This window comes from Bos mutus, chromosome 27 (assembly GCF_027580195.1).
Source record: "Bos mutus isolate GX-2022 chromosome 27, NWIPB_WYAK_1.1, whole genome shotgun sequence".
NCBI classification, from domain to species: domain Eukaryota; kingdom Metazoa; phylum Chordata; class Mammalia; order Artiodactyla; family Bovidae; genus Bos; species Bos mutus.
Genome location: NC_091643.1, coordinates 27,012,116 through 27,031,442, shown reverse-complemented (window position 1 = coordinate 27,031,442; position 19,327 = coordinate 27,012,116).

The following is a 19,327-nucleotide window of genomic DNA, read 5'->3' as shown; positions in this document are numbered from 1 at the left end:
TGATTCAAATGTATTCTTTTTTAATGGCTGAGTAATACTCCATTGTGTATATGTACCACTGCTTTCTTATCCATTCATCTGCTGATGGACATCTAGGTTGCTTCCATGTCCTGGCTATTATAAACAGTGCTGCGATGAACATTGGGGTACACGTGTCTCTTTCCCTTCTGGTTTCCTCAGTGTGTATGCCTAGCAGTGGGATTGCTGGATCATAAGGCAGTTCTATTTCCAGTTTTTTAAGGAATCTCCACACTGTTCTCCATAGTGGCTGTACTAGTTTGCATTCCCACCAACAGTGTAAGAGGGTTCCCTTTTCTCCACACCCTCTCCAGCATTTATTATTTGTAGACTTTTGGATCGCAGCCATTCTGACTGGTGTGAAATGGTACCTCATAGTGGTTTTGATCACAACGGACAACACAGAAATACAAAGGATCATAAGAGACTACTATCAATAATTATATGCCAATAAAATGGACAACGTGGAAGAAATGGACAAATTCTTAGAAAAGTACAACTTTCCAAAACTCGACCAGGAAGAAATAGAAAATCTTAACAGACCCATTACAAGCAAGGAAATTCAAACGGTAATCAAAAATCTTCCAGCAAACAAAAGCCCGGTCCAGACGGCTTCACAGCTGAATTCTACCAAAAATTTAGAGAAGAGCTAACACCTATCCTGCTCAAACTCTTCCAGAAAATTGCAGAGGAAGGTAAACTTCCAAACTCATTCTATGAGGCCACCATCACCCTAATACCAAAACCTGACAAAGATCCCACAAAAAAAAGAAAACTACAGGCCAATATCACTGATGAACATAGATGCAAAAATCCTAAACAAAATTCTAGCAATCAGAATCCAACAACACATTAAAAAGATCATACACCATGACCAAGTGGGCTTTATCCCAGGGATGCAAGGATTCGTCAATATCCACAAATCAATCAATGTTATACACCACATTAACAAATTGAAAAACAAAAACCATATGATTATCTCAATAGATGCAGAGAAAGCCTTTGACAAAATTCAACATCCATTTATGATAAGAACTCTCCAGAAAGCAGGAATAGAAGGAACATACCTCAACATAATAAAAGCTATATATGACAAACCCACAGCAAACATTATCCTCAATGGTGAAAAATTGAAAGCATTTCCTCTAAAGTCAGGAACAAGACAAGGGTGCCCCCTTTCACCGTTACTATTCAACATAGTTTTGGAGGTTTTGGCCACAGCAATCAGAGCAGAAAAAGAAATAAAAGGAATCCAAATTGGAAAAGAAGAAGTAAAACTCTCACTGTTTGCAGATGACATGATCCTTTACATAGAAAACCCTAAAGACTCCACCAGAAAATTACTAGAACTAATCAATGACTATAGTAAAGTTGCAGGATATAAAATCAACACACAGAAATCCCTTGCATTCCTATACACTAATAATGAGAAAACTGAAAGAGAAATTAAGGAAACAATTCCATTCACCATTGCAACGGAAAGAATAAAATACTTAGGAATATATCTACCTAAAGAAACTAAAGACCTATATATAGAAAACTATAAAACACTGGTGAAAGAGATCAAAGAGGACACTAATAGATGGAGAAATATACCATGTTCATGGATTGGAAGAATCAATATAGTGAAAATGAGTATACTACCCAAAGCAATTTATAGATTCAATGCAATCCCTATCAAGCTACCAACAGTATTCTTCACAGAGCTAGAACAAATAATTTCACAATTTGTATGGAAATACAAAAAACCTCGAATAGCCAAAGCGATCTTGAGAAAGAAGAATGGAACTGGAGGAATCAACCTACCTGACCTCAGGCTCTACTACAAAGCCACAGTTATCAAGACAGTATGGTACTGGCACAAAGACAGAAATATAGATCAATGGAACAAAATAGAAAGCCCAGAGAGAAATCCACGCACATATGGACACCTTATCTTTGACAAAGGAGGCAAGAATATACAATGGATTAAAGACAACCTCTTTAACAAGTGGTGCTGGGAAATCTGGTCAACCACTTGTAAAACAATGAAACTAGACCACTTTCTAACACCATACACAAAAATAAACTCAAAATGGATTAAAGATCTAAACTTAAGACCAGAAACTATAAAACTCCTAGAGGAGAACATAGGCCAAACACTCTCCGACATACATCACAGCAGGATCCTCTATGACCCACCTCCCAGAATAATGGAAATAAAATCAAAAATAAACAAATGGGACCTAATTAACCTTAAAAGCTTCTGCACAACAAAGGAAACTATAAGCAAGGTGAAAAGACAGCCTTCAGAATGGGAGAAAATAATAGCAAATGAAGCAACTGACAAACAACTAATCTCAAAAATATACAAGCAACTCCTACAGCTCAACTCCAGAAAAATAAACAACCCAATCAAAAAATGGGCCAAAGAACTAAATAGACATTTCTCCAAAGACGACATACAGATGGCTAACAAACACATGAAAAGATGCTCAACATCACTCATTATCAGAGAAATACTTCCTTTGTCATATTTTTATTGACTATGGAGTCAGGATTGTGTGTGGTGGGTAATTCTGATTTTGCTGGCTCACACATCTCAACAAGCTCTAAGACAAGGAGACTGACCTCACGGAATGGCAGTGTTTTGAATCACTCTGTTCTAATCACTCTGGTCTTCTCTGTTCTAAGCTGTAGATGCTAGCTGCCACTGTATCAGTAGGCATTCAAATCCATTCTGTCTCACTTGTATGCTCCATAATCACTTACCACTGTTACTTGAATTTTGTCCAAGTGAATAAGACAAACAAGGAGGGAATTAGCATATGTGTATTTAAGGGAGAAAAGGTGATCATTTTGTAGGGATAGTTCCATTTAGGAAATACATACAAGAATAAAAATTTAAACAAAAATTCACAATAGAATTTAGTAAACTGGTCATTCAATGAACACAGAGAAATAACACCCACGGTTTGTCAGAGATTTGAGCATTATCAAACTCAGTGGATAAAAATGTAAATTAATTTTAGTAGTTCTGAAAATTGTAAAAAGCATATCAAATCTTAGCATGTTCCTATCCTTTGATCCAATGATTCTGTTTCAAATAATTCATTCTAAATGTTTTAAATTTATATTCTAAAATGATTATTAAAGATACATTTAACTTTGATAAAAATGAAAATGACAATATGGGAATAGTTTCAAAATGTAGTATTTTCTTATAATGCATTATGAAACAGTCTTCAGATATTATACTAGCCTCTTCCAATATACAAAAATACTCCTAATGCACTGTTAAATGAAAAAAGCAAGAACTTATTTGTATGTATTCCAGACCACATGTAACACTTAAACTAAGGTTCTTTTTCTCTTAAGATCAGCTGAAGCCAAAATAAATATATGTCAAATACCCAGCACATCCTAAATTTCTGTCCCTAATATTGTACAGGGCATGAGTACAGATCATAAAACTGTTCCACATCAGTACAATATCTCCCTGGAGGGGAAAAAAGCAGTATTTGGTGAGAGGGGTCAGTGTTCTTTGCATCCTGCTAGTCTGAGCATGTAATGTGCTTCTCCTTACCCAAGTTAAACGAGATGGACCTGCACTCAGAGGCTGGCATGAATTCCTGTGATATATTGGCTTAGCTAACAAAGGGGAAAAAACCCAGCTGAGCTGGGCGGGAGCTGTCCTTTCACAAATGGTGGAGCAGGACTCCTGCCCAAAGGGGCCAGGAGAAAGAGAGGAGATCTCAGCAGAAGAGATGGAAGCTGGAGGCCCAGAGGTTGTGTGATGGGTGACAGGTAAGCCGTCGGTGAGATGTTGCCAATGTCAAAGACATTGCAGCTAAGGATGCAAAGGGTGTTCTGGAGAAATTGTATCCCAAGAAAGAAGCAGCAACTATATGCATTACCTGCATACAGTATTAGATTACACATGTACCCGCCAGACTAGTACTCTACCATCCATGTGCCAATTACCCATAATACCTTCAGCCTGAGACCCAATCTCAAAGTGACAGGACCTCTGAAGTTAGAGTTATGATATCACATTCAGTTTAGTTGCTCAGTCATGTCCGACTCTTTGCGACCCCATGAATCACAGCACGCCAGGCCTCCCTGTCCATCACCAACTCCCAGAGTCCTCTCAAACTCATGTCCATTGAGTCAGTGATACCATCGAGCCATCTCATCCTCTGTCGTCCCCTTTTCCTCCTGCCCCCAATCCCTCCCAGCATCAGGGTCTTTTCCAATGAGTCAACTCTTCGCATGAGGTGGCCAAAGTATTGGAGTTTCAGCTTCAGCATCAGTCCTTCTAATGAACACCCAGGACTGATCTCCTTCAGAATGGACTGGTTGGATCTCCTTGCAGTCCAAGAGACTCTAAAGAGTCTTCTCCAACACCACAGTCCAAAACCATCAATTCTTCAGTGCTCAGCTTTCTTCACAGTCCAACTCTCACATCCATACATGACTACTGGAAAAACCATAGCCTTGACTAGACTGACCTTTGTTGGCAAAGTAATGTCTCTGCTTTTGAATATGCTATCTAGGTTGGTCATAACTTTCCTTCCAAGGAGTAAGCGTCTTTTAATTTCATGGCTGCAATCACCATCTGTAGTGATTTTGGAGCCCCCCCCAAAATAAAGTCTGACACTGTTTCCACTGTTTTCCTATCTATTTCCCATGAAGTGATGGGACCAGATGCCATGATCTGAGTTTTCTGAATGTTGAGCTTTAAGCCAATGTTTTCACTATCCTCTTTCACTTTCATCAAGAGGCTTTTTAGTTCCTCTTCACTTCCTGCCATAAAGGTGGTGTCATCTGCACATCTGAGGTTATTTATATTTCTTCCGGCAATCTTGATTCCAGCTTGTGCTTCTTCCTTAGACTTGCATTGATTTTGGAGTTAACAGAAAAGCTGGAGAACTGCCTGAGATTTCATCTGGAGCAAAGAAAAAACTATTCAAAAGAACACGTTTAATATGAAGTGTTCAATATAAATTAGTTATAACTATGTGTGTGTGTGTGTGCTCAGTTGTGTCTGATTCTTTGTGACCCCATGGACTGTAGCCCACCAGGCTCCTCTGTCCATGGGATTTCCCAGGCAAGAATGTTGGAGTGGGTTGCCATTTCCTTCTCCAGGGCATCTTCTCAACCCAGGGATCAAACCTGCATCTCTTGCGTCTTCAGCATTGGCAGGCAGATTCTTTACCACTGCAGAATCTGGAAGTCCAGTTTTATAACTGTGCCCTACCAAATTCTAGTTATATAACCTACCATTTATATGTATATAAAATAAAAATGGAATGAAATATAGAAAAGTATGACTAGAGGTTGTTAGGCAATAGATTTATAGGTAACTGTTTCTTATATATTTTATGTATTGCTTACATGTGAAACAATGTTAATTCTAAAACCATAAAAGTAGTTATTAAAAATAAATTAAGACAAAGTGGTAGAAAAGTAATTCGAAATCTGTAATTCCCAAATCAGCCTCCACCACCATATTCAAACTAAGACTATCTGATCAAATACTAGTCCTGGTACTTAGCTAGTGAGGTATTTGTTCAGCGTCTGAATATTTTGACAATTCAACTCTCTCAGGCATGCTGTGACAATTTTATCACTTAGCTAAGGGAATGTTGGAAGATTTTTTTTCCAATTAATGGGATAATTTATGCAAAAAATTGTAAGAATAGTATGATGCATGCATTAGGTAATAAATAAATGCTATCTGAAACCAGAAATTAAACTCAGTATTTTTGAGGACTACTGCTTGTTCACAGAATAAAGATGAAGTAGTGTTTCAAGGATGGATAAAGTATGCTAAATAACCACCTTTCACTTAATTAGAGCTAGATAACTGATATATGCTGAACATTCATTCCACAAACCTAGAAACCTGTGATAGCACCACAGTTCTTCAGAATGACCCACTAGGAAAAGACCCATGTGATTGAAATTCTCAATTGGAAAGAGGGGAAGGATTCTTGTTCTGTTGTTTATTCTTTTGTAGATATTCTTTTTTTTTTTTTTTGCCTTACTTTTTATTTATTTATTTTTGTCTATACTTACTCCTGGTTCAAACTGAATGCATCAATTACATTCTCATATTATTCACAATAGACAATGTGCTCTCAATTGCTGTTGACATTATCCTTGGATTTTCTTATTGCACTATAAATTTGGCAGGATATCTAATGGGAAAGGAGCAGTCATTTTCTATTTCAATTCAGTTTTCATGCACCAGGAGTTCCCCCTCACCCCAACTTTAAATGTACTCTGCTTTTCAGCGGTGTAAGTAATTAAAAGGTTCAGTGGTTAAATATTGCTACAAGTAGTTCAAAAATAAATTGTCATTTTAAAATACAGACAGAGAGACAAACACAGATGGATAATAAATGCATGATCTGTGGACTGATGCAGAACTAGAAAAAGAAATGCTGACACCATTCTTCAGTCAAAGAAGACAGGCAGCTAAATTTAAAGGGAGCAGAAGTCCATAAAGGAATAAGTTGTAATCGAGAGGCACATTATGGCATTCAATGGCAGGTAGTTTATGGGAGAAAAAAAATCAATATAAGAGTTACATTTGCAAATGTAAGTCGGGGTTACTGTTTCATTTGTCAAGGTTTTAGACCACAGAATATAAACATTTAAATGAGCAATTTAAGTCAAGCTAATCTTTTTGAGATTGTCCATTTATTCAAAACATTAAACTTAACTGGTGCTTCAAACCAGATTACTTTTTCTCTTCCCATCATGGTTGTCTTAACTCTTATCACTGCTTTCCTGTTGCCTTATTTTATTAGATTCCTTAAGCCCCATAATTGAAGTTTTGTGTATTTCCACTATCACCATGAGACTTATTAATATGAGACAGCTTTTAACAACCTCAAAATTCCAAAAAAGGAAAAGGAAAATACACAAAATATAAAAAATATTTCATTTATATTAAAGATAAATATGTAGCAAATCTTCATTTTTCTCCTTGGAACACTAATCCCAGGAATTAGTTATAATTCCTTTCCAAACATTATTGTGCTGTTATAGATTTTGTTTTTGAATTATGAAGAAAAAATCAAGTAAAAGAAAACAGTCATTTAGGGTCATAGCTGTTTGATTTCATCTCTTCTTGGTTTCTCACCAGTAATGTAAGGAATGGGCTTCCCAGGTGGCACCAGCAGTAAAGAACCCACCTGCCAATGCAGGAGACATAGAGATGTGGGTTCGATCCCTGGATCAGGATGATACCTTGGAGGAGGAAATGACAACCCACTCCAGTATTCTTGCCTGGAGAATCCCATGGACAGAGAAGCCTGGCAGGCTACAGTCCATAGGGTGGCAAAGAGTCAGACACACCTGAAGCGACTTGGAGCAACAGCAGCAATGTACAGAAGAGAGGTAGAGACTGAGACCTTTATCCAGCAGAAAGGAACACCACTGCACTACAGATTGCCCTGACTGTATTTGAAGTTCCTTGGGGGAAATGTGTGTTTGGTATTTAAATTATTTTTCCCAGGTGAAACTCACTCTACTCCAAGTGCTTTCTTATTAATCCTCCCAGTGGTTCTATATTGCTCCTATTTTTCAGATGAGAGCACTGATTTAGGGAGCTTGGAATTACTATTTTCTCAGAGATTCACAGCCAGTGAGTGAATGGAACTGGACTTGTCTCCATGACCCCTTGGTAAGGTGACAATACCAGACTGTGAGGGTTAAAGGCCTTAACACATGCAGAACACTTGGCATGATGTCTGGCCCTCAGTGCATGATGATCCAACTTGCCTGGTGGCTCAGTGGTAAAGAATCCACCTGTCAATGCAGGAGACATGGGTTCAATCCCTGATCCAGGAAGAACACATTTGCCATGAAGCAGCTAAGCCCATGCACCACAAGCACTAAGCCTGTGCTCTAGAGCCTGGGAGCTGCAACTACAGAGTCTAGGAGGCACACCAACTGAGCCCACACGCCCTAGAATCTGTGCTCCTCAGCCAAAGAAATTAGCGCAATGAGAAACGCGTGCACTGCAACTGCAGAGTAGACCACTGCAACCACTTGCCGCTGCTAAAGAAAAGCCCACAGAGCAATGCAGACACAGCACACAGCACAGTCAGAAACAGATAAATAAAACTTAAAGATGAATATAAATGCTTGAGGGTCGTAACTCCTGGGTCATTCTGCTACATTCTAAGAGAGGAGTAAGGTCCGAAGTTGTAAAGAGCATACTGCTTATTTAACTTATATGCCAGCCTAAAAACGAGCCAGATAATCACGATGGTGTGATCACTCACCTAGAGCCAGACATCCCGGAGTGTGAAGTTAGGTGGGCCTTAGGAAGCATCACTACAAACAAAGCTAGTGGAGGTGATGGAATTCCAGTTGAGCTATTTCAAATTCTAAAAGATAATGCAGTGAAAGTGCTGCACTCAATATGCCAGCAAATTTGGAAAACTCAGCAATGGCCACAGGACTGGAAAAGGTCAGTTTTCATTCCAATCCCAAAGAAAGGCAATGCCAAAGAATGTTCAAACTACTTGCACTAATCTCACACGCTAGTGATGGAGAAGTCAATGGCAACCCACTCCAGTACTCTTGCCTAGAAAATCCCATGAACGGAGGACCCTGGTGGGCTGCCATCTATGGGGTCGACAGAGTCAGACACGACTGAAGTGACTCAGCAGCAGCAGCAACATACGCTAGTAAATTAATGCTCAAAATTCTCCAAGCCAGGCTTCAACTGTACGTGAACCATAAACTTCCAGATGTTCAAGCTGGATTTAGAAAAGGCAGAGGAAGCAAAGATCAAATTGCCAACATCTGTTGGGTAATCAAATAAGCATGAGAGTCCCAGAAAAACACCTACTCTACTTTACTGACTACCAAAGCCATTGATTGTGTGGATCACAACAAACTATGGAAAATTCTTAAAGAGATGGGAATACCAGACCACCTGACCTGCCTCTTGAGAAATCTGTATTCAGGTCAAGAAGCAACAGTTAGAACTGGACATGGAACAACAGACTGGTTCCAAATAGGAAAAGGAGTATGTCAAGGCTGTATATTGTCACCCTGCTTATTTAACTTATATGCAGAGTACATCATGAAAAATGCCAGGCTGGATGAAGCACAAGCAGGAATCAAGATTGCTGGGAGAAATATCAATAACCCTAGATATGCGGATACCACCACCCTTACGACAGAAAGTGAAGAAGAACTAATGAGCCTCTTGATGAAAGTGAAAGAGGAGAGTTGAAAAGGTTGGCTTAAAGCTCAACATTCAGAAAACTAAGATCATGGCATCTGGTTCCATCACTCATGGCAAATACATGGAGAAATAATGGAAACAGTGAGATATTTTATTTTTTTGAGTTCCACAATCACTGCAGATGGTGACTGCAGCCATGAAATTAAAAGATGCTTGCTCCTTAGAAGAAAAGCTCTGACAACCTAGACAGCATATTAAAAACCAGAGATATTACTTTGCCAACAAAATCTGTTTAGTCAAAGCTATGTTTTTTCCAGTAGTCATGTATGGATGTGAGAGTTAGACTATAAAGAAAGCTGAGCACTGAATAGAAGCTTTTGAACTGTGATGTTGGAGAAGACTCTTGAGAGTCCTTTGGACTGCAAGGAGATCCAACCAGTCTATCCTATAGGAAATCAGTCCTGAATATTCATTGGAAGGACTGATGGTAAAGCTGAAACTCCAATACTTTGGCTACCTGATGGGAAGCACTGACTCATTTGAAAAGACCCTGATGCTAGGAACGATTGAAAGTGGGAGGAAAAGGGGACAACAGAGCATGATATGGTTGGATGGCATCACCGCCTAGATGGACATGAGCTTGAGTAAGCTCTAGGATTTGATGATGGACAGGGAAGCCTGACATGCTTCAGTCCATGGGTTCACAAAGTGTCAGACACAATGGAGCAACTGAACTGAACTGAAGAGAGAAACACTTTAACAATATTTGGAATATCCTAAAGCAATAGCTCTCAGAGTGTGGATAATGGACCACCCACATGAAAATTATCTGGATGCTTACTAAAAGGATAAATTCCTGGACCCTATCCTATACCTCCTAATTAGCACTCAATTAGGGGCTTAGAATCTCAATTTTCAAGAAACTTTTCTTCTGAAATTTGAGTTCACTAAAGTTTGAGAAGTATCCTGTGATCTGGCCAGGTTTATGGGCACATTAAGGTGATTTCCCAGCATGAGGTGTAAAAATTTTAAAATATCAATGATAATAGAAGTAGTGGGAAAATAGAGTGTGTTATATGAATTTTTTAACCAGGGGAAGTCAAAACATGACCAAGATTTTTACCTCATATTTTGTTGTTTATATTCCTTAATTATTTAAATACACCTTACAATAGCGAAGCATGGAGGAATAATCACTGTAGTGTCTGTTTTCCTACAGTGGCAAGTCAACAAAAATTTTCAGGTTCCTAATAATTAGTTCTCTAACATTATTGAGGATGTCACAGGTGTGAGTCGGGAACCACTGCCTGTGTTGTTCTTATGTCCATTTACATCTAGTCACAGTGCAGCGTTCTCAAATTATCCAAGGTCAAAGGGAAGCAGAGAAAACTGATAATTGAACACTTGGCTAATAGGAGATGACAAGTGTATTGTGGAGCAACTGGCTCATTAGATGTAATAAGGATGCAAGCAGTGAGCAAGAATTAAGAGGAACCATCAAATGTCCAAGCAAGCACAGCCTTTGGCAGCCGTCACTGTCTTAGCAAATCTCAAGTACACAGGTGGATGTATAATACATCACTCGTCTCCTTTCCTCTCTCAACACTGTCTCCCTTTTCTCCACTGTTTCGTGTCTGTTTTTTTATTTCACATGCATCATAGCTAATCCAAGATATAGTTTAATTTAAAAAGATGGGGTATAGTCAAAAGGCTTGCTTTATTTAAATTAAAAAAATCTGCTTTAGTAAACCCATTAGAGAGTTTTGTACCCATTACTCTGTTATTTTATAAACCTATAGTGAGTCACTTTTTCACTAAAATAGTTTCCTCTAAATCAAATTTAAATATTTCAAATACACAAGTTGCTCTTCAGAAATAATGCAAGGCACATCATTAAGTGTGGGTCAGAGTGCTAGATTAACTGCCAAATAATTAGATCCTGCAAAATCTTCTAAAGATATCAAACTGAAGCTAGGTTTCTGATGTAAATGCAAAAATGTCAAAGATACAACAAACAAAAACACAAATTTTCGATGTGGCCTTGTGCTTTAGGGTATAGCATTTATTTTTGAAATGATGGCTCCTGCTTCATGTCCATAAAGTTACATGAAAGAAAACAAATGATGTAATACTCATATTCAATCATATCAACATCTAAAAGACACTCAGTTTTCATAAAACATGTTTTAGATGTCTGAAAAAAATCACAATGTCAGAGTATTTTCATGCTTTGCCTCTAAGATATTCCTGGCATATTTCACGCTGGACTGTATTCATTATTCCCATCAACTAGGACTGTCTCTGCTCACAGGCTTGGAGTTTGCAACCATGACAAAAACCAACCGCTTTCATCTACTGAATAAGACCCAGAAACTTGACCAGCTACTACTATATTTAGCAGCTCAACCTCAGGGAGTCTTTGGTCCTGCAGATTTTTGAAAACACAAATCTAACTATTTAGATGCCCTGAAACACAACAAGAAAATACATCTGTTACTATTTTCTTATAACAGTTTTATTAAGTCTGGAAATAAAAGTGATGCTTTCTTGAGGCAGAAAGAGAATTACATCCTGTATCCCAGGATCTGTCAATACAACACACATTTCTTTGTTGGAATGAAAATGATAAAAATCTATCACAGAACTTCTCTCTGTGATTTGGAAGGGGGGCTAAAAATGTCATTAGCTATTTTTTGTCCAGTTGCTAAGTCGTGTCCAGCCCTTTGTGACCCTGTGGACTGCAGCACGCCGGTCTTCCCTGTCCTTCACCATCTCTGGAGTTTCCTCAAACTCATGTCCATTGGCTATTATTAGGGCACGAGAAATGAGTGGTGATTTCAAAGGGGAGTCAGTGGCATCTCGCATTCTGAATGTGTCCCGGTGCTATTTCTGAGTGGATTTCTCTGAATTGCACAGGCTGTTCGTGATCTCACTCATGGCCACTCTCTGGTAATACCAGCAGACTCATGTTAGAGCACTGGTCATCCTGAGGACCTGGACTGGCTGTCCATATTTCACATCACATCTTAGCCACACAGGAAGGTGGCAGACAACTGATAACTGATATTCAAAACATCTCAGAGAAAAAAATTGTTGTAGAGATGTTCATGTACCTTAGTTTTGGAAATGAGTCTCAAAAGAAGTCACCCCATATCAAAGGCCTCATCATCAGTGTCAAAGTGAATCATTTCTATATTTATATTTACATTGATGCATAATTTTTAAGATGCATATATCTCCAAAATGCAAATAAGATGCATAAAAACTGTGGCAATAATAATGAGCTAACATTTTTGAGTACTGACTTATGTTTTAAACACTTTATATGTTTAAATGAATTTAGAATTAATTTATAAATGTACTTAAAAATTGTTGTCATTGTTCAGTTGCTGAGTTGTGTCTGACTCTTTGATCCTACCAATAGTTTTATGAAGGAATTTTCTGTTATTCCTATTTTATAGACGAGCACACAAAGATTAAATAACAGAAAATTTTCTCTGTATTCTCCAAAATAAAATTTTCATTTTAAATTAGCTTCCTCCAATAGATGGGGAAATAGTGGAAAGAGTGGCTGACTTTATTTTTGGGGGCTCCAAAATCACTGCAGATGGTGATTGCAGCCATGAAATTAAAAGATGCTTACTCCTTGGAAGGAAAGTTATGATCAACCTAGACAGTATATTCAAAAACAGAGATATTACTTTGCCAACAAAGGTTCATCTAGTCAAGGCTATGGATTTTCCAGTAGTCATGTATGGATGTGAGAGTTGGACTATAAAGAAAGCTGAGCACTGAAGAATTGATGCTTCTGAACTGTGGTGTTGGAGAAGACTCTTGAGAGTCCCTTGGGCTGCAAGGAGATCCAACCAGTCCATTCTAAAGGAGATCAGTCCTGAATATTCATTGGAAGGACTGATGTTGAAGCTGAAACTCCAATACTTTGGCCACCTGATGTGAAAAGCTGACTCATTTGAAAAGACCCTGATGCTGGGAAAGACTGAAGGCAGGAGGAGAAGGGGATGACAGAGAATGAGATGGTTGGATGGCATCACTGACTCAATGGACATGAGTTTGGGTAAACTCCGGGAGTTGGTGATGGACAGGGAAGCCTGGCATGCTGTGGTCCATGGGATCGCTAAGAGTCAGACATGACTGACTAAACTCAACTGAACTGAATATTCATGTAGTGAAGAAGGAAATGGCTACCCACTCCAGCATTTTCTTGCCTGGAAAATCCCTTGGGCATGAGGAACCTGGTGGGTTACAGTCCATGGGGTTGCAGATTTGGACACAACTGAGTGACTGACCACACACGTATCCATGTGGAACATCTTCTCTCATCTATTTGCAGGGCTGCTATTCAAGTTATCAGAATATGGTCACAACTGGAATCCATGCATGCATCTTGTAAAGTATTTTTAATATTAACCCTGACTATATGCTTGTGTATACCAGGGTTTCTTCCTCTATATTCCTAAGACATTTGGAAGTTACCTCTATTATTGTACATATCAAATACAGGAATTTCATGTCTACCTCCCAGCTATAGACTGGAGGTATATATTCCTTCAAAATTCACATGTTGAAACCTACTGTGGTGATACGTGGAGGTGGGGCCTTAGGGAGTTGTTTAAGTCATGAGTATGGAGTCCTCAAAAATGGAATTAGTGTCCTTATCAAAGAGCCCCCAGAGAAATCTCTCACTTTTTCCACTATCTGAACACACAGACAGAAGGTGGTCATATATGACCAGGAAGTATGCCCTCAGGATAGTTCATCTGCCGGCACCTTAATCTTGGACTTTCCAGTCCCCAGAACTGTAAGAAATCAACTTTATTATAAGCTATCCAGTCTATGGTATTTTTGTTAGAGCAGCCCAAGCCGATTAAGCCATTTTCTAATTAGATCATGATTTTTCAAGGCAAGGATTAACATATTCATCATTTTATTCCCAACACATGGCAAGTACTTGCATATAGTTCTGTGCGATAAGTATAACTGAACAAGTGCAAGAAGTTGATGACACTGGTTCTATTTTCCCATCTATAAAGTGGGAAAAAGAATAACACGGCATCACAGAAGAGCTGTGAAGATAAAATAGAACAGAAAATACAAAGCATGCTTAGAAAATTGTGCATGTGTGTGTGTGTGTGTGTGAAGTGAACAACTTAGCAACTGGACAACAACAAAATGAATCAATTCACCCTATACATTGGACTTACACTATCTAAAGTCTGAGGATTTCATCTATCTTAAAAGTGAGTAATGGTACCTCATAGTGGTTTTGATTTGCATTTCTCTGATAATGAGTGATGTTGAGCATCTTTTCATGTGTTTGTTAGCCATCTGTATGTCTTCGTTGGAGAAATGCCTATTTAGTTCTTTGGACCATTTTTTGATTGGGTCATTTATTTTTCTGGAGTTGAGCTGTAGGAGTTGCTTGTATATTTTTGAGATTAGTTGTTTGTCAGTTGCTTCATTTGCTATTATTTTCTCCCATTCTGAAGGCTGTCTTTTCACCTTGCTTATAGTTTCCTTTGTTGTGCAGAAGCTTTTAAGGTTAATTAGGTCCCATTTGTTTATTTTTGCTCTTATTTCCAATATTCTGGGAGGTGGGTCATAGAGGATCCTGCTGTGATGTATGTCAGAGAGTGTTTTGCCTATGTTCTCCTCTAGGAGTTTTATAGTTTCTGGTCTTACATTGAGATCTTTAATCCATTTTGAGTTTATTTTTGTGTATGGTGTTAGAAAGTGGTCTAGTTTCATTCTTTTACAAGTGGTTGACCAGATTTCCCAGCACCACTTGTTAAAGAGGTTGTCTTTAATCCATTGTATATTCTTGCCTCCTTTGTCAAAGATAAGGTGTCCATATGTGCGTGGATTTCTCTCTGGGCTTTCTATTTTGTTCCATTGATCTATATTTCTGTCTTTGTGCCAGTACCATACTGTCTTGATAACTGTGGCTTTGTAGTAGAGCCTGAGGTCAGGTAGGTTGATTCCTCCAGTTCCATTCTTCTTTCTCAAGATCGCTTTGGCTATTCGAGGTTTTTGTATTTCCATACAAATTGTGAAATTATTTGTTCTAGCTCTGTGAAGAATACTGTTGGTAGCTTGATAGGGATTGCATTGAATCTATAAATTGCTTTGGGTAGTATACTCATTTTCACTATATTGATTCTTCCAATCCATGAACATGGTATATTTCTCCATCTATTAGTGTCCTCTTTGATTTCTTTCACCAGTGTTTTATAGTTTTCTATATATAGGTCTTTAGTTTCTTTAGGTAGATATATTCCTAAGTATTTTATTCTTTCCGTTGCATTGGTGAATGGAATTGTTTCCTTAATTTCTCTTTCAGTTTTCTCATTATTAGTGTATAGGAATGCAAGGGATTTCTGTGTGTTGATTTTATATCCTGCAACTTTACTACAGTCATTGATTAGAAATGCAAATCAAAACCACTATGAGGTACCATTTCACACCAGTCAGAATGGCTGCGATCCAAAAGCCTACAAATAATAAATGCTGGAGAGGGTGTGGAGAAAAGGGAACCCTCTTACACTGTTGGTGGGAATGCAAACTAGTACAGCCACTATGGAGAACAGTGTGGAGATTCCTTAAAAAACTGGAAATAGAACTGCCTTATGACCCAGCAATCCCACTGCTAGGCATACACACTGAGGAAACCAGAAGGGAAAGAGACACGTGTACCCCAATGTTCATCGCAGCACTGTTTGTAATAGCGAGGACATGGAAGCAACCTACATGTCCATCAGCAGATGAATGGATAAGAAAGCAGTGGTACATATACACAATGGAGTATTACTCAGCCATTAAAAAGAATACATTTGAATCAGTTCTAATGAGGTGGATGAAAATGCAGCCTATTATACAGAGTGAAGTAAGCCAGAAGGAAAAACATCAATACAGTATACTAACGCATGTATATGGAATTTAGAAAGATGGTAACAATAACCCAGTGTACGAGACAGCAAAAGAGACACTGATGTATAGAACAGTCTTATGGACTCTGTGGGAGAGGGAGAGGGTGGGAAGATTTGGGAGAATGACATTGAAACATGTAAAATATCATGTAAGAAACAAGTTGCCAGTCCAGGTTCGATGCACGATACTGGATGCTTGGGGCTAGTGCACTGGGATGACCCAGAGGGATGGTATGGGGAGGGAGGAGGGAGGAGGGTTCAGGGTGGGGAACGCACGTATACCTGTGGCGGATTCATTTTGATATTTGGCAAAACTAATACAATTATGTAAAGTTTAAAAATAAAATTAAATTAAAAAAAAAATAAAAGTGAGTAAGATCACCACACCTGGCCTGTTCCAACAGTTAAGTCATGTATTGAAGGCTGTGCCATATCTATCCCACCACAATCATTTTAATGACTATACAAAATACATCTATGTAGCCATTCCCCTTCACTATGTGAAGCCAACTCTTAAAAAAAAAGAGGCTTCAACCTAAACAAATAAAGTTTATTTCAAATGGATACAACTCAAGCCTGCCAAACCATTTATGAGTCAATGCTCTGCTTCTCATATGTTGCACTCACTTTAAATGATCTCAAGTGATTATTTTCTGTTTTCCAAGGAGAAATACTGATGTTACCCTTCCTCATTTTAATAACTCTTAGTAGTCCATTTTTACAGTAATGGGTTACTTGGCTCTAGACTCACATAAATCACCTGTATCGTCTGCTCCACTCCAAACTCTGAGACAAATTTTGGCTCAGGTTATAACATCTACAATAGCCTAAGGATCCATTCTGTTCTGTAATATACACACGCTTCTCTGCACTGGGTCCTTCAGTTTCCCACTTACTAGAATCCCAAATGTTCATTTCGTAGTCCCATATTCCTATCCACAGAACTGTTCTCTTCCAAGCAAATCATGTTGCTATCTAAGAACCCAACAAAGTAAGATTCAAAAACCTTTACACTGACTTCTTGCAATTGGAATCTGGTTGATAATTTTATCCAATTTCTTCTATTCAACAGATTCTGGAAATTAACCTCCATTTGACCATTGATTCAACATGCCCCAATGTGTCTGTCCTTTCATAAAAAGATTACTGTTTCAGCTTTACGTGAGGGTACGCGGTAACATGTTGCCAACATCAGACTATTTATTACTTGGCTTAATCTTCACAATCAAATAGTCAAGGTTCATGCAAAAATTACATAAGAAAATCTATATACTAATGCAGGCTTTGGAAATAATTGCCACTCAGAATCTGTGTACAAAAAAATAACAAGAATGGGAACTAAATGTCTTTGCGGGGAGGGGGGAAGAATCTGTGTGCAAAGATCTGGTACACAGAAGCTTCATTCTTTCCTTTTAATTTTTCTGTATTTTAGGTGTATGCTTGGGATACTAATTCTTAAACTTCCCCAAGTCCCTATCGTTAGACTTCAAACAAACATGTATTAAATATCATTTTCTTGCAACTGTGGGGATATAAACATGTTATGACATGTTCTTTCCCCTTGATTGATGAGGGTCATTAAAGCATGAATAGAATCACAATGAGATGGTTAGATAGCATCACCGACTCACTGAAGAATCTGAGCAAACTCTAGGAGACAGAGGAGGCTGGCTTGCTGCAGTCCATGGGGTCACAAAGGGTCAACATGACTTAGCAACTGAGCAACAGAACCACAATGCAGAGCTGCACTTGCTCAGTGCTCTACAGGCTCCTCTGAGTTCTGCCAATGTGCTCGGCTCACCCTCACCTTCTGCCTGTGAAGCTTTTCTCCCAGACAGTCTTATGGATCATTCTGTCACCTCTCTCACGCCCTTGCTCCACTGTCACATTCTCAGGGAGAAAAATCCAGGAATTCTTCTTAGTAACGAATAAACATATCACTTCACCAACTCATAAGATGTATTCTTAATACAAGTTTTACTTGTCACAGAAACAAACTTTGTAGTTTATGACAATATTATATGTTGGAGTTTTTTTTTTTTTGCAAAAATTGTATAGTATATATTTTTGGAAAAGTCCACTATATATTTTTGGGAAAAAGTTATATTAATGAGATAAATGTGGGGTGGGGGAACTTAGGCATGCTCAGCTCAAAGAAGCTTCCAGATCCAAGATATTTCTGAATCAATTTCATTGACCCCTAAGGAAATGGTAACCCACTCCAGTATTCTTGCCTGGAGAATCCCAGGGACGGGGAAGCCTGGTGGGCTGCCGTCTATGGGGTTGCACAGAGTCGGACACGACTGAAGCGACTTAGCAGCAGCAGCAAAGGGACCAATTCTGAATAAAATGACAATTAGAGGCAGTTATTGTGAAACAAGGACTACATGAGAAAAATTCCAACTCCTTTCAGCATTATCTGCTTTTACACTCCCAAAGAATGAATGGATAATAACAAGGAGTGTCAGCCAAAATACACGATGTCTCTTTTCAACGGACAATAGAAGAGAGTTGGAAACTGAGACAATAAAGAGATGTGTTTACTTACTCAATGAAATCTTTGAAGTTTGTCTACCATAAACCATTGTGCAAGCGAGCCCTGATTTCAACATCTGACACTAATAAATTACAAAATATTAAAAAACACTATAAGGATTGTTAACAGAGGCATTTGGTTCATATTTACTTGACTCTTATTTGCTTTCAAGTTGAGTGTTAGAGTGACTGTGTCTGGCTTTTCCTATTTAAGGCTAACACCAACTACAACCCTTGCTCAGAGCACATTCTCCTAGGATAAATTTTCTGGGATGGATGAAATTCCTGGAAAGACTGTCAAGTCTTCAGCCTTTCAGAAAGATTCATGAATATGGATGGTATTGTGAAAGTATTGATTACCAATATCCCCATATGATACTTTTCTCTCCATCAGGTCCACTCAATTCTCCAGATATTACTAGGAGCACAATTCAAGATCCTAAATAATGATAAGTGATAAAAACTCTGACCCTTGGACCACTGGATAATTAAAGCCCCGCTTTTTTTTTTTTCTTGGCAGCAAAGTAACATACCAGACACATGTCTTTCCCATTGTTTAATAAAAATGCAAATTCTTCATCAAATGTTCACATGTAACTCTACTAAGATCCTGGAACCAATGCTAGAAGTTCAAACA